This window comes from Saccopteryx bilineata, chromosome 8 (assembly GCF_036850765.1).
Source record: "Saccopteryx bilineata isolate mSacBil1 chromosome 8, mSacBil1_pri_phased_curated, whole genome shotgun sequence".
Taxonomy (NCBI): Eukaryota; Metazoa; Chordata; class Mammalia; order Chiroptera; family Emballonuridae; genus Saccopteryx; species Saccopteryx bilineata.
Genome location: NC_089497.1, coordinates 92,424,656 through 92,448,894, shown reverse-complemented (window position 1 = coordinate 92,448,894; position 24,239 = coordinate 92,424,656). Strand labels below are relative to the sequence as shown.

The 24,239-nt window shown below is 35.3% G+C and overlaps 1 non-coding gene across 1 annotated transcript; it reads left to right on the top strand.

Moving 5' to 3' along the window:
• Nucleotides 1–23,629: 23,629 nt before the first annotated feature.
• Nucleotides 23,630–23,736, top strand: LOC136312342 (U6 spliceosomal RNA). The gene has a single exon (XR_010726941.1). It is a non-coding gene; the product is annotated as a U6 spliceosomal RNA (small nuclear RNA).
• Nucleotides 23,737–24,239: the final 503 nt, after the last annotated feature.

Genomic DNA, 24,239 nt, shown 5'->3' with positions numbered 1-24,239 from the left:
AGGGGGAAGAAGGGGGGGAAGAAGGGGGGAGGGGGAGGAGCACAAAGAAAACTAGATAGAATGTGACAGAGGACAATCTGACTTTGGGTGATGGGTATGCAAAATAATTGAATGACAAGATAACCTGGACATGAATTTTTGAATATATGTACCCTGATTTATTGATGTCACCCCATTAAAATTAATAAAAATTTATTTATAAAAAAAACACAAAAAAACTGCCATGTAACCCATTCCCTAGTATTGGTGCACTGCATAACCTGCAGTTTTTCTTTAAGAATCTTGTGAGTCTTAAAGGCTTGAGGATTTTTGAAATGATACACTAGCTGTGGCTTTACTTTACAGTCACTGCTAGTGTTTGCACACAATGCAAGGGTCAGGCAGTCCTTTATGGGTTTATGCCCTGGCAGCTTCTCCTCCTCTGTGGTAATGAAAGTTCGCCAGGGCATTTTTTTTCCAAAACAATCCTGTTTCATCACAGTTGAACAGTTGTTGAGGGATGTAGCCTTCCTTTGAGATAAGCACAGCAAAACGTGAGATGTACTCCTCAGCTGCCTTAATATCAGCACTCACAGCTTCACCATGCCTCACCATTGAGTGGATGCCAGATCTCTTCTTGAAATTTTCAAACCAGTTGTGACTTCTCTTAAACCAGTGGTTTTCAACATTTTTATACTTCTGGACCAATGAAAATAGGAAAATTATTTTGGGGACCAATAAGGCAGAAATCACTCAGAACAAAAGTGAATTCAACTAAGATCTTTGGGTCTAAAAACTCACTACACCATCAGGGTGGTTACCTCTTTCACAGGCCAGCATGAAATTTCTGGTTGGAGGAGATGATGTCAGAGTAATGGTGGGGTAGGATGCGATACCAATAAATCTCCCCCAAAACTCAACAAGATCTTCAACCAGAAAGAAAAAAGCCTATCCTTGGAGCCTCCAGATATTTCAGAATACACCTGAAGGTATGGTTGAGCAAAAATTGGCTAAATATATAATCAAACCCCAAAGGAAATAGGGAGTAAAAAATGCTCCACTTTCCTCACTAACCTAAACAGGGCAGCTTGCACTGGGAACTGAGAATATAGAAACTAAGGCGGGCAAAGGGGGTGAATAGATCCAGGCCACGGCACAAATGGCCAAACCAGGCTGTGGCACGAAGATCCAAGCCGAGTAAAAACTGTTCCTGTGGCAACCCGGGCAATACAAGCTAACAGTCACGCCAAACCCAGATAAAGAAAGACAAGTGGGGCAGCCATTTTCCCCAATCCCCTGGTTGGCACACGCAGATAATGGGTGAGAGATTCCTTCCAAAGCCCCGGGAGTGGGCACCCATGTTATCCCACAGACAGGCAGAGTCAGAGGCCTTTGTGTGAGCCAAAAGTGGAATCTTGAGACCGCCCCAGCACCCTTAAAAAGCCATGCACAGGAAGGGACCGAGAACTAATTCCAATGCTGGAACTCTTCCTTGCGGATGAGGGTTTCACTCAGAGGGTGAGGCGGCCGGCATGATATCCTGGTCTGCGCACGCAGATAGTGGGTGAGAGATTCCTCCGAGTGCCTCAGCAATGTGCGCCCGTGTTACTGCACAGAGGGGCAGAGTCAGGGGCCTTTGTGTGAGCCGAAAGCAGAATCTCGGGCTGCCCCAGCACCTTGAGAGAGCTGCACAAGGTGATGGGGCGAGAGCCAATTCCAACGCTGGAACTTTTCCATGCGGGTGGGGGTTTCTCTCAGAATGTGAGACTGCCGGCCTGATATCCTGGTCTGCGCGCGCAGATAGTGAGCGAGAGTTTCCTCCAAGTGCCCCGGGAGTGGGTGCCTGCCCGTGTTACCGAACAGAGTGGCAGAGCCAGAGGTCTTTGAGTGGGTGGAAGCCCTGCCTGATTATGCTAGCAGCTCTGACCCAGAGCCCTGTGCTGAGTGGGAATAGAGTGGGAAGTTGCCAGCTCTTTGAGCCTCTTACTATCCAGGCAGAGGCAGCAGCAACACCATAGCTGGATTATCAGGCTAATAATTGAGGAAGGAAAGGCTAGGAGAAAGGCTCCAGGAACACGGACTCTCTCACTGGTGGAGCCTATAAATGCTAATGAGCCTCGACTGCCAACGAGACTAAAGTATAATACATGACATCGCCGTAGAGACTTATCAACTGCAAACCACTACCTGAGTGTGCCAAAGGGGCAGAACCCGGGGTACAGAGGCACAGACCAGGAAGAAGGAGAGAAAATAGAAAGCAAGAAGATAACCTCTCAAAATCAAGAATAATCCGCAGACTTTATAACCTATCTCATTTTATTATATTTGTTCATTTGTTTCTCTTATCTTCATTCTTGATATATTTTTTTCCTCCTCCAATTGGTCGATTAACTCTCTGCAAGTCTTACTCTCTCCTCTCCTTGAACTACACTACCCATAAGTGTTACATCTCCCATTATCTTTTCTTTCCTCTTCCTTTCTCTCTATGAGGGTTGCACTCCAAAACCTTTAACTTTCTATCTCTCTCTCTCCTCTTTTTTATTTTTTCTTCTTTTAGTGGTTCCCTCTTTCTCTCTCTCTCTCTCTCTCTTTCTTTTCTCCCTCTCTATTACTTTCTTCCTGTCTCCTTTATGTCTCCTCTCATTCAAATCTCAATAACGAACAAATTATCTTATCTGGAACACAAACTTATGTTTGTGGCATTTTGGGGTTTTTTTTATTTCACCTTTTTAACTCACTAGCAGTGCTCCCATCCCTGACTCTCCATTTTATCTAGTTCTTGTTCCACTAAATACAATAGTAATTTTTTAATGTGTTCCCCCATTTCCCTGTTTCCTTCTTATTCCTTTCATCCTAACTCTTCGTCAACCAACACCTAAAATCAAATCATTTTGTTCTTGACCCAAATTTTTTTCTTATTTGCTTTTTGTGGGTCCATACTCCCTTCTTTTTTCTTTTTTTCTTTTTTTTTTTTTTGCCCCTTTATTACTTTTCCCAAATTGAGGCACTCCATTAGAGGCATTGTTTGTTCTGTTTAATACAATATAATTCACAGTTCACCAAAGATTTTCTCAAGAGAGAGGGGAGAGAAGAGGTGAGGAAAAAAGGAGGGGGGAATAATTTTCTTTTTTTTAAATTTTAATTTCATTTTATTTTTCTTTATTTTATTATTAATTTAAAAAAACTTCAATTTTTTATTTTTTTAACTTTTTATTCTTTATTAAATCTCATTAATACTATCAAAAAACCACCCTCAGATGCCATTAAGGAAGAAAAAATCGAATATCATGGAAACAAAAGAAAGAGAGGTAACACAGCTAGATGAGAAAAAATCTATGGAGAAAAAATTTAACATATTGAAAACCTTGAAGCTAAATGACAGAGAATTTAAGATAGAAATCCTAAAAATCTTCCGAGATATACAAGAAAACACAGAAAGGCAATTTAGGGAGCTCAGAAAACAACTCAATGAACACAAAGAATATATGTCCAAGGAAATTGAAACTATAAAAGCAAATCAAACAGAGATGAAAAACTCAATTCATGAGCTGAAAAATGAGGTAACAAGCTTAGCTAATAGAACAGGCCAGATAGAAGAGAGGATAAGTGAACTAGAAGACAAGCAACTTGAGGCACAACAGAAAGAAGAAAAAAGAGACTGAAAAATTAAAAAAATAAGATAACCCTACAAGAATTATCTGACTCCATCAAAAAGAATAACATAAAAATAATAGGTATATCAGAGGGAGAAGAGAGAGAAAATGGAATGGAGAACATACACAAACAAATAATAGATGAAAACTTCCCAAGCCTGTGGAAAGAACTAAAGCCTCAAATTCAAGAAGCAAAGAGAACTCTGAGTTTTCTTAACCCCAACAAACCTACTCCAAGGCACATCATAATAAAATTGGCACAAACAAATGGCAAAGAAAAAATTCTCAAGGCAGCCAGGGAAAAGAAGGATACAACATATAAATGAAGGCCCATTAGATTATCATTTGATTTCTCAGCAAAAACTCTACAAGCTAGAAGAGAGTGGACCCCAATATTTAAAGTCCTGAAAGAGAGGAACTTTCAGCCACAAATACTATACTCATCAAAGCTATCCTTCAAATATGAAGGAGAAATAAAAATATTCACAGATACAGAAAAGATGAGGGAATTTATCATCAGAAAACCACCACTCCAGGAATTATTAAAGGGGGTTCTCCAATCAGATACAAAGAACAACAACAAAAAGCCACAAGTAAAAGCTCCAAGAAGAACACAATAAAACCAAATTTAAACTGTGACAACAACAAAAAGAAAGTTGGGGAGAGGTTGGAGATTAACAGTAGCAAAGGATGATGGAGTACAAAAGTACTCACAAAATAGTGCACTACAATGAACAGGGTAGGAACCCTTTTTATTACTTAAAGGTAACCACCATTAAAAAAACCACCACAGAAGCACATGAGATAAAAGAGATAGCAACAGAGGAAAAATGTATGGAACATAACCAAATAAAAACAAAAGATAGAAAAACAAAAGAGAAGTATCAAACAAGACACAAAACTAACAGAAAGCAAGATATAAAATGGAAAGAGGGAACTAACAAGTGTCAATAATTACATTAAATGTAAATGGATTAAACTCACCAATAAAAAGGCACTGAGTAGCAGAATGGATTAAAAAAGAAAATCCAACTATATGCTGCCTACAGGAAACTCTTCGAGGTAACAAGGATAAAAACAAATTCAAAGTAAAAAGCTGGAAAAAAATACTCCAAGCAAATAACATCCAAAGAAAAGCAGGCATAGCAATACTCGTATCTGATAATCTTGACTACAAGAAAGCAAAAGTACTCAGAGACAAAAATGACCATTTCATAATGGCTAAGAGGACACTGAATCAAGAAGACATAACAATTCTTAATATATATGCACCAAACCAAGGAGCACCAAAATATATAAGACAGCTACTTATTGACCTTAAAACAAAAACGGACAAAAATACAATCATACTGGGAGACCTCAATACACCACTGATGACTCTAGATCGGTCATCCAAACAAAAAATCAACAAAGATATAGTGGCCTTAAACAAAACACTAGAGCACCTGGATATGATAGACATCTATAGGACATTTCATCCCAAAGTGACTGAGTATACTCTTTTCTCCAGTGTACATGGATCATTCTCAAGAATTGACCATATGTTGGGCCACAAAAACAACATCAGCAAGTTCAGAAAAATCGAAGTTGTACCAAGCATATTTTCAGATCATAAAGCCTTGAAACTAGAATTCAACTGCAAAAAAGAGGAAAAAAATCCCACAAAAATGTGGAAAGTAAACAACATACTTTTAAAAAATGAATGGGTCAAAGAAGAAATAAGTGCAGAGATAAAAAAAATATACACAGACAAATGAAAATGACAATACGACATATCAGAATCTATGGGATGCAGCAAAAGCAGTGATAAGAGGGAAGTTCATACCACTTCAGACATATATGAATAAACAAGAGAGAGCCCAAGTGAACCACTTAACTTCACACCTTAAGGAACTAGAAAAAGAAGAAAAAAGACAACCCAAAACCAGCCAAAGAAAGGAGATAATAAAAATAAGAGCAGAAATAAATGAATTAGAGAACCGTAAAACTATAGAAAAAATTAATAGAACAAGGAGCAGGTTCTTTGAAAAGGTCAACAAAATTGACAAACCCTTGGCAAGACTTACCAAGGAAAAAAGAGAAAGAACTCATATAAACAAAATCCAAAATGAAAGAGAAGAAATCTCCACGGACATCGTAGATATACAAAGAATTATTGTAAAATAATATGAAAAACTTTATGCCACTAAATTCAACAACCTAGAAGAAATGGATAAATTCCTAGAAAAATACAACCTTCCTAGACTGAGTCAAGAAGAAGCAGAAAGCCTAAGTAGACCTATCAGTAGAGAAGAAATAGAAAAAACCATTAAAAACCTCCCCCAAAATAAAAGTCCAGGCCCTGACGGCTATACCAGCGAATTTTATCAAACATTCAAAGAAGACTTGGTTCCTATTCTACTCAAAGTCTTCCAAAAAATTGAAGAAGAAGCAATACTTCCCAACACATTTTATGAGGCCAACATAACCCTCATACCAAAACCAGGCAAGGATGGCACACACACAAAAAAAATTACAGACCAATATCTCTAATGAATACAAAAGCTAAAATACTAAACAAAATACTAGCAAATCGAATACAACAACATATTAAAAAAATAATACATCATGATCAAGTGGGATTCATCCCAGAATCTCAAGGATGGTTCAACATACTTAAAACGGTTAACATAATACACCATATCAACAAAACAAAGAACAAAAACCACATGATCTTATCAATAGACACAGAAAAGGCTTTTGATAAAATACAATACAATTTTATGTTTAAGACCATCAACAATATGGGTATAGAAGGAAAATATCTCAACATGATAAAGGCCATATATGATAAACCATCAGCTAACATCATATTAAATGGCACAAAACTGAAGGCTTTCCCCCTTAAATCATGAACAAGACAGGGTTGTCCACTCTCTCCACTCTTATTTAATGTGGTACTAGAGGTTCTAGCCAGAGCGATCAGACAAGACAAAGAAATAAAAGGTATCCATATCGGAAAAGAAGAAGTAAAGCTCCCACTTTTTGCAGATGATATGATCCTATACATCGAAAACCCCAAAGAATCCACAAAAAGACTACTAGAAACAATAAGCCAATACAGTAAGGTCACAGGATACAATACTAACATACAGAAGTCAATAGCCTTTCTATATGCCACCAATGAAACAATTGAGAACAAACTCAAAAGAATAATCCCCTTTATGATTGCAACAACAACAACAAAATACCTAGGAATTAACATAACAAAGAATGTAAAGGACTTATATAATGAAAACTATAAATCATTGTTAAGGGAAATCAAAAAAGATATAATGAGATGGAAGAATATACCTTGTTCTTGGTTAGGAAGAATAAATATAATCAAGATATCCATATTACCCAAAGCAATATACAAATTTAATACAATCCCCATAAAAATTCCAATGACATTTTTTAAAGAAATAGAGAAAAAAATCATCAGATTTATATGGAACTATAAAAAACCCCGATAAGCCAAAGCAATCCTAAAGAAAAAGAATGAAGCTGGGGGCATTACAATACCTGACTTCAAACTATATTATAGGGCCACGACAATCAAAACAGCATGGTATTGGCAGAAAAATAGACACTCAGACAAGTGGAACAGAATAGAAAGTCCAAAATAAAACCATATATATATAGTCAAATAATTTTTGAGAAAGGGGCCAACAACACACAATGGAGAAAAGAAAGCCTCTTCAATAAATGGTGCTGGGAAAACTGGAAAGCCACATGCAAAAGAATGAAATGACTACAGTTTGTCCCTCTGTACTAAAATTAACTCAAAATGGATCAAAGATCTAAACGTAAAACCTGAAACAATTAAGTACATAGAAGAAGACATAGGTACTCAACTCATGGACCTGGGTTTTAAAGAGCATTTTATGAATTTGACTCCAATGGCAAGAGAAGTGAAGGCAAAAATTAATGAATGGGACTACATCAGACTAAGAAGTGTTTGCTCAGCAAGAGAAACTGATAACAAAATAAACAGAAAGCCAACTAAATGGGAAATGATATTTTCAAACAACAGCTCTGATAAGGGCCTAATATCCAAAATATACAAAGAACTCATAAAACTCAACAACAAACAAACAAAGAATCCAATAAAAAAATGGGAAGAGGACATGAACTGACACTTCTCCCAGGAAGAAATACAAATGGCCTACAGATATATGAAAAGATGCTCATCTTCTTTAGTTATCAGAAAAATGCAAATCAAAACTGCAATGAAATACCACCTCACACCTGTTAGATTAGCTATTATTAACAAGGCAGGTAATAGTAAATGTTGGAGAGGCTGTGGAAAAAAAGCAACCCTCATCCACTGTTGGTGGGAATGTAAAGTAGTACAACCATTATGGAAGTAAATATGGTGGTTCCTCAAAAAACTGAAAATAGAACTACCTTATGCCTCAGTAATCCCTCTACTGGGTATGTACGCCCCAAAATCAGAAACATTGATATGTAAAGACACATGCAGCCCCATGTTCATTGCAGCATTGTTCACAGTGGCCAGGACATAGAAACAACCAAAAAGCCCATCAATAGATGACTGGATAAAAAGGATGTGGCACATATACACTATGGAATACTACTCAGCCATAAGAAATGATGACATCGGATCATTTACAGCAAAATGGTGGAATCTTGATAACATGATATGAAGTGAAATAAGTAAATTAGAAAAAAACCAGGAACTGCATTATTCCATACGTAGGTGGGACATAAAAGTGAAACTAAGAGACATTGATAAGTGTGTGGTGGTTACGAGGAAAGGGGGGAAAGGGAGAGGGAAAGGGGAGGCGGAGAGGCACAAAGAAAACTAGATAGAAGGTGACAGAGGACAATCTGACTTTGGGTGATGGGTATGCAACAAATTGAAAGACAAGATAACCTGGACTTGTTATCTTTGAATATATGTATCCTGATTTATTGATGTTGCCCCATTAAAAAAATAAAATTATTTAAAAAAAAGAAAATGAAATTTCTGGTTGACTGGAGGTTGAAAAACACTGCTGCTGCCTCTTTTGAGGTTGATGGTTCTTTCTTCTTCAAGTCGCCATAAATAATATGTGCCTTTTTACATATTACAGTCTCTGTCACTGTATCTCTTGCCAGCTCTTTCTCTTTCACCCACACCAGCAGAAGCTTCTCTATTTGTCCATAATTGGGACAGAATTGCAGTTTCTTTTACTGGATTTGTGCCTTTGATGACATCCTTTTGTTTAAGGATGGTAGAAATTGTACATGTATTGTGGTTGTACAGCCTTGCCAATTCAATCACTCGTACACCACACTTTTGTTTTTTTTTTATTATTTCTTGCTTTACTTCTATCGACATCATTCTCTTCTTCTTCTCACCACTGTTTTTTACACTCACTTTCTTGAACCCCATGATAGCACAAAATAAAAGTTAATAAAAAATGCAAAAATGATGCAAGAACAAGTACAGAACAGGAGATTTTACTTGATTCTCTGGGTAACTCATGAGAAAGAACGAGATTCCGGTGTTGTTCTGCCAATACTGGACCCATGCACCAATGTGCCAACCTGCAGCATCTTCCCAAATCATGACTCATATCTCTAAGTTTTGCTTGGATTTCAAACAAAATACAAACCAAGTCGCAGCTTGTATCTTAAGAATTCATATGTGGCCTGACCTGTGGTGGCACAGTGAATAAAAATTCATATGTTGATCTGCTCATATCTCAAGGTACCCCTGTATATGTGATAAATGTCAGTTTTTCTTACTTGAGGATGAGTCATTGTTTATATTGAGAACACTTATACAATGGGTTATACCAGCTTAGTTATATGAAAGGGTAAGGATTTTTTCTGTCTTGACACTCTCTTAGATAGTCTGTGATATGAGTAGTATTTTTTTGGTGCTTATTCAGTAATAAAACTGTGTTCTTTCTTTTCTTTCTTTATAGAGCATTTTCCTGGATTGGGAAGAATTTTGATTTGAATTGCATGTCCCCAACAGTGTTTTTCATAGGACCTAACACAAAAATACCTATTAACTCATTGAATATATTGCAATAATATAAATGAAGCAAATGTCCAATATTTATATTAAAACATTTTCTCCTACACAATACTTGTATTTGCATGATTTTTTTGTAAGGGTACTTAAAGAAAAAGAATAGTGAACATGTGGGATCAAAAAAGTTTTTTTTTTCTTTTCATTTTCTTTGGCTGATCTAAACATGAAATTGATATAAAATAAATTAACAGGAGAAAACTGATGTTTAATTTTAAATAATTTTTTTTTCTTTTTTTTTTTATAAATTTTTATTAATGGTAATGGGATGACATTAATAAATCAGGGTACATATATTCAAAGAAAACATATCTAGGTTATTTTGTCATTAAATTATGTTGCATACCCCTCGCCCAAAGTCAGATTGTCCTCCGCCACCCTCTATCTAGTTCTCGGTGCCCCTCCCCCTCCCCCTAATTCTCTCCCTCCCTCCCTTCCATGTCCTCCCTCCCCCCACCCCTGGTAACCACCACACTCTTGTCCATGTCTCTTAGTCTCGTTTTTATGTTCCACTAATGTATGGAATCATGTAGTTCTTGTTTTTTTCTGATTTACTTATTTCACTCCGTATAATGTTATCAAGATCCCACCATTTTGCTGTAAATGATCTGATGTCATCATTTCTTATGGCTGAGTAGTATTCCATAGTGTATATGTGAACTTGACTCCAATGGCAAGAGAAGTGAAGGCAAAAATAAATGAATGGGACTACATCAGAATAAAAAGTTTTTGCTCAGCAAGAGAAACTGATATCAAAATAAACAGACAGCCAACTAAATGGGAAATGATATTTTCAAACAACAGCTCAGATAAGGGCCTAATATCCAAAATTTACAAAGAACTCATAAAACTCAACAACAAACAAACAAAGAATCCAATAAAAAAAATGGCAAGAGGACATGAACAGACACTTCTCCCAGGAAGAGATACAAATGGCCAACAGATATATGAAAAGATGCTCCGCTTCATTAGTTATTAGAGAAATGCAAATCAAAACTACAATGAGATACCACCTCACCCCTGTTAGATTAGCTATTATCAACAAGACGGTTAATAGCAAATGTTGGAGAGGCTGTGGAGAAAAAGGAACCCTCATTCACTGTTGGTGGGACTGTAAAGTAGTACAACCATTATGGAGGAAAGTATGGTGGTTCCTCAAAAAACTGCAAATAGAACTACCTTATGACCCAGCAATCCCTCTACTGGGTATATACCCCAAAACCTCAGAAACATTGATACGTAAAGACACATGTAGCCCCATGTTCATTGCAGCACTGTTCACAGTGGCCAAGACATGGAAACAACCAAAAAGCCCTTCAATAGAAGACTGGATAAAGAAGATAATTTTTTTATTCATTGATTTTTAGAGAGAGATGAAGGGACGGAGGCAGAGTTCACAATCAAATTCAAGTACATGGTCACCATCAAGTTCAAGTTCACAATCACAGCCTGGTTCAAATTTATGATCAAACAGCCCAAGTTCAAGTTCATGTACAAATTCTAGGTCACAGTCATGTTCAGGTGTACATTCACATTCACATTGGGCTATGACATCACACACCTCACAATCAAGCGAAGGACCCAGTTCTTACATTTATTTGACATCTACTTAAGGGTCTGTCAGTATCACTTTAGAAGCTTTATCCATAACTGAAATAAATATAGACTTACTCATAAGATCCAGAAAAAAACTAGTGAAGAATCTCTTATCAACCAATAAAGAACTATCAAAAAACAAGCTGCAATTCATTTTTCTCAATTGAATTATTTCACATTTCTCATCTTTCTTTTTTTCCAGGGTTTTTCTATCTTTTTTCTTTTCTTTTTTTTTGTAACAGAGACAGAGAGAGTCAGAGAGAGTGACAAATAGGGACAGACAGACAAGAAAAGAGAAAGATGAGAAACATCAATTCTTTGTTGCAGCACCTTAGTTGTTCATTGATTGCTTTCTCATATGTGCCTTGACAGTGGGGATACAGCAGACCAAGTAACCCTTTGCTCAAGCTGGTGACATTGGGGTTTCAAACCTAGGTCATCTGCATCCCAGTCCAACAATCTATCTCCTGCACTGCCGCCTGGTCAAGCAGGGCTTTTCTATCTTTGATTTTCTGTAGTTTGACAATGATATGCCAGGGTATATTTTTCTTTTCTTTCTCTTTTTTTTTCTTGCCATTTATCTTGCTTGTTGTTTTCTGAACCTTTTGAATTTGTAGTTTGGTATATTACATTAATTTGGGGATAATATTCATCATGGTTTCAAATATTTCCTCTATTTCTTTCTTCTACTAGTGTTTCCATCACATTTATTTTTATGTTTTTCCTAGTTGTCTCACAGTTCTCGAATATGCTGTTCTATTTTTGGTTTGATTTTTTTGTCTTGGTTTTTTTCTTTTCAATTTTGAGGGTTTTTATCAAGATACCTGTAAGCTCAAAGATTCTTTTCTCAATCACATACAGTCTATCAATAAGTCCATCAAAGACATTCTTCATTCCTGTAACTGTGTTTTTGATCTCCACTTTTATTTTATATTTTCTTAGGATTTTTTTCTTATTCACCCTTTTGTTTTTACATGCCTTTTACTTTATTCATTAGAACACTTAGCATGGTAATCATAGTTGTGAATTCTTAGTCTGATAATTCCAACATCACTGGTATATCTCTTGCTGACATGGCTCTGTGTCTTCAAATTGTACTTTCGGTATGCCTTGTAATTTTTTCTTGGTGGTCAGACATAATGTGATGGGTTAAAAAAAAAGCTGCTTTAGATACACCTTAAGAAATGTGATGATGAAGTGTTGGGGTGAAGGGAAGCATTCTATAGTCATTTCATTAGGTCTGAATGTTTTAGTAAGCTTATACTTCTTTGTGAACTCCATAAGTATTTCTTTCTTTTTCTTTTCTCTCTTCTTCATTGGGAAAGGATGACTAGAGTGGATGAAGTTGGATATTCATTTTCCTCTATATAAAAGGCTTAAGCTGACTAGAGTTGGGCTTTTTCCTTCCACCAGATTAGTCTCTGATATTATCCCAGCAGGTTAGGCTTTGATTGACAGGTTTCTCCAGAGTTCAGGACTTGTTAAGAACAGAGTGCTCTGATATATTCAAACTATACTTTCCCCCAACCCCCTGTCAGAAGCAGAAGAGAATTTCTCTCCACTATTTACTGTAAGAACTTAGTTCAACTCGCCTGACCAGGTAGTGGTGCAGTGGATAGATCATCGGACTGGGATGCGGAGGACCCAGGTTTGAGACCCCGAGGTCGCCAGCCTGAGCGTGGGCTCATCTGGTTTGAGCAAAGCTCACCAGCTTGGACCCAAGCTTGCTGGCTTGAGCAAGGAATCACTGGCTCTGCTGTAGCCCCACGGTCAAGGCACATATGAGAAAGCAATCAATGAACAACTAAGTTGTTGCAATGAAAAACTGATGATTGATGCTTTTCATCTCTCTCCATTCCTCTCTGTCTGTCCCTATCTATCCCTCTCTCTGACTCTCACTCTGTCTCTGTAAAAAAACAAAAAAACAAACAAACAAAAAATACTTAGTTCAACTTATAGAAGTAAATATCACAAAACTGTGTGCCCCATAATTGGCTCTTTTATAGTTTTTTACTCTCACACTTATATGCACTGAACTTCTAACAATTCATCAGTTATGATTCAAGTTTTTCTACTCATTGTTGGTTCCCTGGGCAGTTTCCACTTCTGAGTCCTTCCACCCTTGTAAGTGGTGACTCCCTGAAATTGCCTGTATACTTCTCCAGTCTTAGGGTCAATGATTTCTTTTATTTCCCCACTTCTTTTACAGATCCCAGAATAGTTGTTAAATTTCCAGTTTGTTCAGTTTTTTATTTGTTAAGACAAAGTGGTGACTGCCAAGCATCTATATTATTTTCTCTTTGTAAATTTTCTTTGTATACATTTTCAAATTATATATATTTAAAGAAAGACATGTCTTTTTTTATTTAAAATGTCTTCAATGTTAATCCAGGGTATAGCATATACTAGTACTAGATACTCCATTTTATGGCTAAATAATGTTCTACTATATTACATTTTATTCATTTATTAATTGATAAATGTTTTACCTTTTAGCTATTGTGAATAGAGTTGCTATATATTTGTGTATAAGTTTGGACACAAAAGGCTGTATATTCTATGATTTCATTTATATGAAATGTTGAAGAGAGACAAACTTTACAGACAAAAAGTGAATTAATGATTCTTAGGGACTTGGATTGGGAAGATTTGGAAGTATTTCATTAATGGGTACAGGTTTTCCTTTTGGGGTGATAAAAATGTACTGGGACTAAATAGTGCTCGTAGCTGCCCATTGTTCTGAATGTACTAGATATCAATAATGGTAAATTTTATGATATGTGTGTTTTACCATAAAAAAATAGAAGTGAAAAATATCCAAATACATGTGAAAAAGAAAATATATCAAGTCCATCTCTATTCCCACTCCCTGAGTTAACACTGTGAATCAGCTTTGTTATTATTCAATTTCATAAAATTAAGATCATATAATACACATTTCTTATCAATTTGTTTTCATTTGAAAATATATTGTGGATATACTTTATTAGGTCAGTATATTTAAATCAAACTATATATTTTATAATAGCTGCATTTTTATTAATGTATGACTATTTCATAAATTACATAATTTTTTATTAAGAGGTCACCATGATTTGTTCTTTATATTTTCTTCCATTTACTCTGTTAAAATAAGTATCTTTATAGATAGTTTCATGAAATAAACCTTTAATTTCTATGAATTGATTCTAAAATGAAAGACTTATGAGTTAAATAACATTGAGAAAAAGTATATTTTTAATTTTAGCAGTTATCTCCAGGTTATTGAATTTGTTTTTAATACAACAATCCATACATTCATCAACAAGAAAAATGTCATTTACTAATTTTTTTAAATTTTGATCAAACTGATGGGCAAAAATTGTATTGATTTTTATTATATAATGCAGTTCTCATGGGTTTATTTGTCATTAGATATAATTAATTCTAGAAATTGTCTATTTAGATTTTTTTTGGCCAGGTATTTTGTTATCAAACCTTTTATTTTAAAATCAGTTTACAGGAGCTCTTTATATATTTTAAATATAGCAATACTCACTAGCTACAAGATAAATGCAAATCAAAACCACAATGAGATATCACCTCACACTTATTACAATGACTATTAACAACAGAACAAGTAATAACAAATGTTGGAGAGCTTGTGGAGAAAAAAAAACCCTCATACACCATGTTGGGAACATAAACTGGGACAGCCAATATAGAAAACAGTATGGAGGTTTCTCAGAAAAGATAGGAATATAATTACTTTATGATCCATGATCCAACAATCTTTCTTCTAGGTATCTACCCCACAAAATTATAAATATTTATTTATGAAAATATATGTACACCATTATCCATTGCAGCATTATTTCATGGTAACCAAAATATGGAAACCCCGAAGTGTTCTCTAATGGATGATTGGACAAAAAAGATACGGTACATATATACAATGTAATACTATTCAGCCATATGAAAGGATAAAATACTGCCATTTGTGACCACAGGATGGAACTTAAGCATATTTTACTAAGTGAAATAAGTCAAACAGAAATAGACAAAACCATTTAATTACATTCTTATGTGGGATACAAAGCAGAAAGCAACAAATGAACAAACAAAATAAACAAACAAACTCATAGACACAGACAACAGAATTAAGGTCACCAGAGAAGAAGTTGGATGAGGAAGAATAACAAAGGTAAAGTGTGTCAACCTATGGTGACAGAGAAAACCTAGACTATGGGTGGTGAGTTCACTATGCAATAGAACTGTACACTTGAGACTTATACAATGTGACTAACCAATGCCATCCAATAAATTCAAAAAAAATTTTAGATGTATTGCAAGTATTTTCTCATCTGTTATATCCTTTGGATAGTATATATGATTTCTATTTAAATAAGCATGAAATATGCTTAAATTTTCACCAACTTTATTAAAGTATAATTTATATTTAATTACATAATTCAATTAGTTTTAACATATACATACAGCTGTGCATCAAGCACCACGAACATTATATAGCATATGTCCATTATCCCAAAAAGTTTCCTCATACTCTTTTATCATATGGGTTTAGGGCAGTAAATTAGTTAAAAAGTAAGAAAGTTTATTAATACAGCCGTGTTGGTCCCAAATTTCCTATCAATGGTGCAAAAAATGTCTTCTGCTTTCACGGTGCAGCGGGGGTAACTTTTACATGAAAGATTTATTCCTTGCTTTTAGGAAATCAAAGGAGGTCAGGATGTCATTCTTGCAGCAATGCTTAAGTAACTTTAATTTAAAATGATTAATAGGCCAAAGTGAAATATATTGAGAAGTTGAATTATGTTCCCCTCCAGAAACAAAAGTACTACTTAGACTGTGAAACATTGAGGAAACACCTAAAGGATAATGGAAAGGTTGGAAAATAAAACAGCAATGGTTTAAAACCACTAGATACAACAGACTATTCATGGTACTGGGATTTAAAAAAATTACTCTGGAAGGAATATGCTTATAAATGTACAGAAAAAGAACGAGGCCCAAAAGAAAATGAGTGCTAGTAAAAATAAGATAAAATGACTAAATTGAACAGAAATATTTCTGAGAACACTGAATGTGTGTAAAAAAAATGGAACTGGGGATACTTGCAGAACTGAACAGAACTATAATATTGTAAGAGTTGTATATGTTTAAGATTAAATCAATAATTAGCATTCAATTGTTTCCATAAATTATTATGCATTTTCTTATACTTATTTAATATATTGATTTAAGGCACAGAAAAAACTGAATACAGGAAAATGTATGAAAAATATACTTCAGTGACGTCATAGAAATGGTGCCATAAGGAGTGATACCAATAAATCTCCCCAAAAATTCAACAAGATCTTCAAACAGAGAAAGAAAAATCTATCCTTGGAGCCTCCAGAAGTTCCACACTAAACGCGAAGGTATGATCGAGCGAAAAATTGACTAAATATATAATCAACCCCGAAGAAAATAAGGAGGAAGAAACACTCTGATTTTCTCACTAACCTAAATAAGGGCTGCTTTCACTGGGAACTGAGAGTATAGGAACTAAGGCGGGCATAGGATATGATTAGAACCATACTGTGGCACAAATATCCAAACCAGGCTGTGGCACAGACATCCAAGCTGAGGAAAAACTGTACTTGTGGCAACCAGGTCAACACAAGCTTGGGACAGCAATTTGTCCCAATCTCCTGTTCAATGTGTGCAGATAGTGGGCAAGACATTCTTCCTAGGAACCTGGGAGTGGGTGCCCATGTTACCAGACAGAGGGCCAGAGTCAGAGGCCTTTCTGTGGGCCAAACCCAGAGTCTTGAGGTTGCCTCTGTACCCCAAAATGCAGCACATAGGGAGTGAGTGGGAGCAAAATTCCCTATGCTCAATCTTTTCCATGTGGGTGAGAAAAGATTCTCACTTTCACCCGAAGTGAGAGGCTGCTGGACTGATCTCATGGATGGTGAGGGCAGATAGTGGGCGAGAGATTTCCCCGGGAGAAGGCACCTGTGTTACCGGACAGAGGGGCAAAGTCAGAGGCCTTTCTTTGGGCCGAAACTGGAGTTTTGAGGTTGCCCCTGCACCCCGAAAAGCAGTGCGCTAGGAGTGAGTGGGAGCGAAATTTCCTAAAATGGTATTTTTCTGTGCAGGCAGGGCACCTCACTGGGAGTGAGAGGCAGCTGGGATACAAAGCAGAAACACAGAAAGGCAATTTAGGGAGCTCAGAAAACAACTCAATGAACACAAAGAATATATTACCAAGGAAATTGAAACTATAAAAACAAATCTCACAGAGATGAAAAACTCAATTCACGAGCTGAACAACGAGGTAACAAGCTTAGCTAATAGAACATGCCAGATAGAAGGTAGGATTAGTAAAATAGAAGACAAGCAACTTGAGGCACAACAGAGAGAAGAAGAAAGAGACTCAAAAATTAAAAGAAATGAGAAAGCCCTAAAGGAATTGTTTGACTCCATCAAAAAGAATAACATAAGAATAATAGGTATATCAGAGGGAGAAGAGAGAGAAAATGGAATGGAGAACATACTCAAACAAATAATAGATGAGAACTTCCCAAGCCTGTGGAAAGAACTAAAGCCTCAAATAAAGAAGAAAACAGACTCTGAGTTTTCTTAACCTCAACAAACCTACTCCAAGGCACATCATAATGAAATTGGCACAAACCAACGGCAAAGAAAAAATTCTCAAGGCAGCCAGGGAAAAGAAGAATATAAAATATAAAGGAAGGCCTATTAGATTATCACCTGATTTCTCAACAGAAACTCTACACACAAGAAGAGAGTGGACCCCAATATTTAAAGTCCTGAAAGAGAGAAACTTTCAGCCATGAATATTATACCCATCAAAGCTATCCTTCAAATATGAAGGAGAAATAAAAACATTCACAGATACAGAAAAGATGAGGAAATTTATCACCAGAAAACCCTCACTCCAGGAATTACTAAAGGGGGTTTCCAACCAGATTCAAAGTACAAAACAAAATAAAATTACAAGTTAAAGCTCCACCAAGAACACAATAAAACAAAATTTATACTGTGACAACAACCAAAAAAAAGGGGGAGAGAAGATGGAGATTAACAGTAGCAAAGGATGATGGAGTGCAAAAGTACTCACAAGAGAGTGCACTGCAATGAACAGGGTAGGAACCCTTTTTATTACTTAATGGTAACCACCATTGAAAAAACTATCACAGAAGCACATTATTTAAAAAAAGATAGCAACAGAGGAAAGATGTATGGAATACAACCAAATAAAAACAAAAGATAGAAAAATGAAAGAGAAGAATCAAACAAGACACAAAACTAACAGAAAGCAATGTATAAAATGGCAATAGGGAACTCACAAGTGGCAATAATTACAATAAATGTACACAGATTAAACTCACCAATACAACGGCACAGAGTAGCAAAATGGATTAAAAAAGAAAATTCAACTCTATGCTGCCTACAGGAAACTCATCTAAGTAACAAGGATAAAACCAAATTCAAAGTGAAAGGCTGGAAAACAATACTCCAAGCAAATAACATAAAAAAAAGCAGGTGTAGCAATATTCATATCTAATAATGCTGACTACAAGACAGCAAAATTACTCAGAGACAAAAATGGCCATTTCATAATGGCTAAGGGCACACTGAATCAAGAAGACATAACAATTCTTAATATATATGCACCAAACCAAGGAGCATCAAAATATATAAAACAACTACTTATTGACCTTAAAACAAAACCTGACAAAAATAAAATTATACTTGGAGACCTCAATAAACTGCTGATGACTCTAGATTGGTCATCCAAACAGAGAATCAACAAAAATATAGTGGCCTTAAATGAAACATTAGAGCACTGGTATATGATAGACATCTACAGGGCATTTTATCCCAAAGTGACAGAGTATACATTTTTCTCCAGTGTACATGGATCATTCTCAAGAATTGACCATATGTTGGAAAACAAAAACAACATCAGCAAATTCAGAAAAATCAAAGTTGTACCAAACATATTTTCTGATGATAAAGCCTTGAAACTAGAATTCAACTACAAAAAAAAAGAAAAAAACCCACAAAAATGTAGAAACTAAACAACATACTTTTAAAAAATGAATGGGTCAAAGAAGAAATAAGCGCAGAGATCAAAAGATATATACAGACTAATGAAAATGACAATACGACATATCAGAATCTATGGGATGCAACAAAAACAGTGATAAGAGGAAAGTGAATATCACTTCAGGCCTATATGAATGAAAAAGAGAGATCCCAAGTGAACCACTTAACTTCACACCTTAATGAACTACAAAAAGAAGAACGAAGACAACCCAAAACCAGCCAAAGAAAGGAAGTAAAAAAATCAGAGCAGAAATAAATGAAATAGAGAACAGAAAAAAGTATAGAAAAAATTAATAGAACAAGGAGCTGGTTCTTTGAAAAGATCAATAAAATTGGCAAATGCTTGGCAAGTCTTACCAAGGAAAAAAGAGAAAGAACTCATATAAACAAAATCCAAAATGAAAGAGGAGATATCTCCACGGACACCATAGATATTCAAAGAATTATTGTAGTATATTATGAAAAACTTTATGCCACTAAATTCAACAATCTAGAAGAAATGGATAAATTCCTAGAACAATACAACCTTCCTAGACTGAGTCAAGAAGAAGCAGAAAGCCTAAACAGACCAATTAGTAGGGAAGAAATAGAAAAAACTATTAAAAACCTCCCCTAAAATAAAAGTCCAGGCCCAGACAGTTATACTAGTGAATTCTCTCAAACATTCAAAGACTTGGTTCCTATTCTACTCAAAGTCTTCCAAAGAATGGAAGAACAAGCAATACTTCCAAACACATTTTATGAGGCCAACATAACCCTCATACCAAAACCGGGCAAGGACAGCACAAAAGAAGAAAACAACAAACCAATATCTCTAATGAATACAGATTCTAAAATACTAAACAAAATACTAGCAAATTGAATACAGCAACATATTAAAAAAATAATACTTCACGATCAAGTGGGATTCATCCAAGAATCTCAAGAATGGTTCAATATACATAAAATGGTTAACGTAATACACTATATCAACAAAACAAAGAACAAAAACCACGTGATCTGAACAATAGAAGCAGAAAAGGCATTCGATAAATACAACACAATTTTATGTTTAAGACTCTCAACAAAATGGGTATAGAAAGAAAATATCTCAACATGATAAAGGCCATATATGATAAACCATCAGCTAACATCATATTAAATGGCACAAAACTGAAGGCTTTCCCCCTTAAATCAGAAACAAGACAGGGTTGTCCACTCTCTCCACTCTTATTTTACGTGGTGCTAGACGTTCTAGCCAGAGCAATCAGACAAGACAAAGAAATAAAAGGCATCCATATCAGAAAAGAAGAAGTAAAGGTATCACTTTTTGCAGATGATATGATTCTATACATCGAAGACCCCAAAGAACCTACAAAAAGACTACTAGAGACAATAAGCCAATACAGTAAGGTCACAGGATACAAAATTAACATAAAAAAGTCCATAACCTTTCTATATTCCAACAATGAAACATTTGAGAACAAACTCAAAAAAATAATCCCCTTCATGATTGCAACAACAATAGGAATAAACGTAACAAAGAATGTAAAGGAGTTATATTATGAAAACTACAAACCATTGTTAAGAAAAATTGAAAAAGATAAAATGAGATGGAAGAATATTCCTTGTTCTTGGATAGGAAGAATAAATATAATCAAGATGGCCATATTACCCAAAGCAAAATACAAATTTAATGCAATTCCCATCAAAATTCCAAAGACATTTTTTAAGGAAATGGAACAAAAAATCATCAGATATATATGAAACTATAAAAAAACCCAAATAGCCAAGGCAATCCTAAAGAAAAAGAATGAGGCTGGGGGCATTACAATACCTGACTTCAAACTATATTATAGAGCCACTACAATCAAAACAGTATGGTATTGGCAGAAAAATAGAGATTCAGACCAATGGAACAAAATAGAAAGCCCAGAAATAAAACCACATATATATGGTCAAATAATTTTCAAGAAAGGGGTCAACAACACACAATGGAGAAAAGAAAGCCTCTTCAACAATTGGTGTTGGGAAAACTGGAAAGCCACAGCAAAAGAATGAATTTCGACTACACTTTGTCCCCTTCTACTAAAATTAATTCAAAATGGATCAAATACCTAAATATAAGACCTGAAACAATAAAGTACATAGAAGAAGACATAGGTTCTAAACTCACAGACCTTGATTTTAAAAAGCATTTTATGAATTTGACTCCAAAGGCAAGGGAAGTGAAGGTAAAAATAAATGAATGGGACTATATCAGACTAAGAAGTTTTTGCTCAGCAAGAGAAACTGACAACAAAATAAACAGACAGCCAACTAAATGGGAAATGATATTTTCAAACAACAGTTCAGATAAGGGTCTAATATCCAAAATATACAAAGAACTCATAAAACTCAACAACAAACAAACAAACAATCCAATAAAAAAATGGGAAAAGGACATGAACAGACACTTCTCTCAGGAAAAATTACAAATGGCCAACAGATATATGAAAAAATGCTCATCTTCATTAGTTATTAGAGAAATGCAAATAAAAACTTCAATGAGATACCACCTCACACCTGTTAGATTAGCTATTATTAACAAGACAGGTAATAGCAAATGTTGGAGAGGCTGTGGAAAAAAGGAACCCTCATACACTGTTGGTGGGAATGTAAAGTAGTACAACCATTATGGAAGAAAGTATGGCGGTTCCTCAAAAAACTGAAAATACAACTACCTTATGACCCAGCAATCCTTCTACTAGGTATATACCCCCAAAACTCAGAAACATTGATACATAAAGACACATGCAGCCCCATGTTCATTGCAGCATTGTTCACAGTGGCCAGGACATGGAAACAACCAAAAAGCCCGTCAATAGAAGACTGGATAAAGAAGACGTGGCACATATACACTATGGAATACTATTCAGCCATAAGAAATGATGAATCAGATCATTTACAACAAAATGGTGGGATCTTGATAACATGATACGAAGTGAAATAAGTAAATCAGAAAAACCAAGAACTGTATTATTTCATACAAATTTGGGACATAAAAATGAGACTAAGAGACATTGATAAGAATGTGGTGGTTATGGGGAGGAGGAGGAGAAGGAAGTGGAGGAGGGGGAGGGGCACAAAAAACTAGATAGATGGTGATGGAGGACAATCTGACTTTGGGTGATGGGTATGCAACATAATTGATTGACAAGATAACCTGGACATGTTTTATTTGAACATATGTAGCCTGATTTATTGATGTCACCCTAGTAAAATTATTAATAAAAAAGTCATTAGGCACACTAGTGTGCCATGCAACAACAAAAAAGAGAAATATACTTTATTTTAACAAATGTTTTTGAGTATTTACAGAAGGTAAGATGTTAGTAAAAGATACAAAGAGACTGTATTATTTCTGCCTTTAAATATAATACTCTCTTTCAGTATTTTTCAATCACCAGTTTATAAACCAGTCCACCAGAAATTTTGTCCTGGTCCATGAAAGAGTTAACCACCGTGATGCTGTGTGAAAATTATATACCAAATAATCATTTTTTTGTGTGTGTGAATGAGACAGAGAGAGGGACAGATAGGGACAGACAGACTGGAAGGGAGAGAAATGAGAAGCATCAATTCTTTGTTGCAGCACTTTAGTTGTTCATTGATTGCTTTCTCATATGTGTCTTGAATGGGGGCCTCCAGCAGACAAAGTGACCCCCTTGCTCAAGTCAGTAACCTTGGTCTCAAGCCAGTGATCTTGGGCCAGCTACCATGGGGTCATGTCTTTGATCCCATGCTTAAGCCAGATGAGCTCACACTCAACCCGACAATGTCGGGGTTTTGAACCTAATAATCTTAATCAAATTTGCTTATGTTTAGGATGATTACTGACTTAGTGTTCCCCAAAATAATTCTCCTCTTTTCACCGATCTCCAAGTGTAAAAAGGTTGAAAACCAATGCTCTACTTAAAATAGACATTAGTCTGTTAGATATTCAATAAAAGTGTATTATATAATTATAATATGAAATAAAACCAGTGTGAGCACTGACCATCATAGTGTAAGTTTGGGAAATTTTAGTGGTAGCACAACTAAAGGCTTAACTTAACAATAGTTCATGAGCACAAGTGCATAGTCATTATCAAGATCAATAGTTAAGCAAATGAAACTGTATATGATCACTAACTTTGAGCAAATCTGTTCCCCATTACATCTCCAAGATAAATCACTTAGAAAACTTACAATAGTGCAGGCTTTGGAAGCACATATACTAAAATTGGAACGATACAGAGAAGACTAGCATGGCCCCTGCACAAGGATGACACGCAAATTCGTGAAGCGTTCCATATTAAAAAAAGAAAAAGAAAAAGAAAAAAAAAAGAAAACTTACAATAACTTTAATATATTTAATAAGCCAATTACTCTTTAACAAAATATTATTTTACTTTGCTAAAATATTTTATCTGATTGTTCCTTCTCTCAACAATATCTAATAAAACCTAACTAAAAGTTTAAACTGTATATTAAAAAATCTTACCTGTTTACTACAGGAAGGTGCATGCACTGTAGCAGGCACCTGCCTGCAAGAAGTGTGTGATGTAAAGAGCTGGTATTTTTGCTAATTATTAAGAAAGGAGAGAGTATAAATTTTATAAAGGAGATTCAAGACTATTTTACAGAGTCTATTCTCATATTCTCATCTTCTAAGGGAAAATGGACCTTCAGCTGCCATCATCTTATATTACCTAAATATTCTGTTGTATTTAATTGATATATTTTCATATTTTTTCATCAGGTTATGTTCTACTTGAAGACAGAGACCGTCTTCATTTATTTCTGAGTTAATTTATTAAATA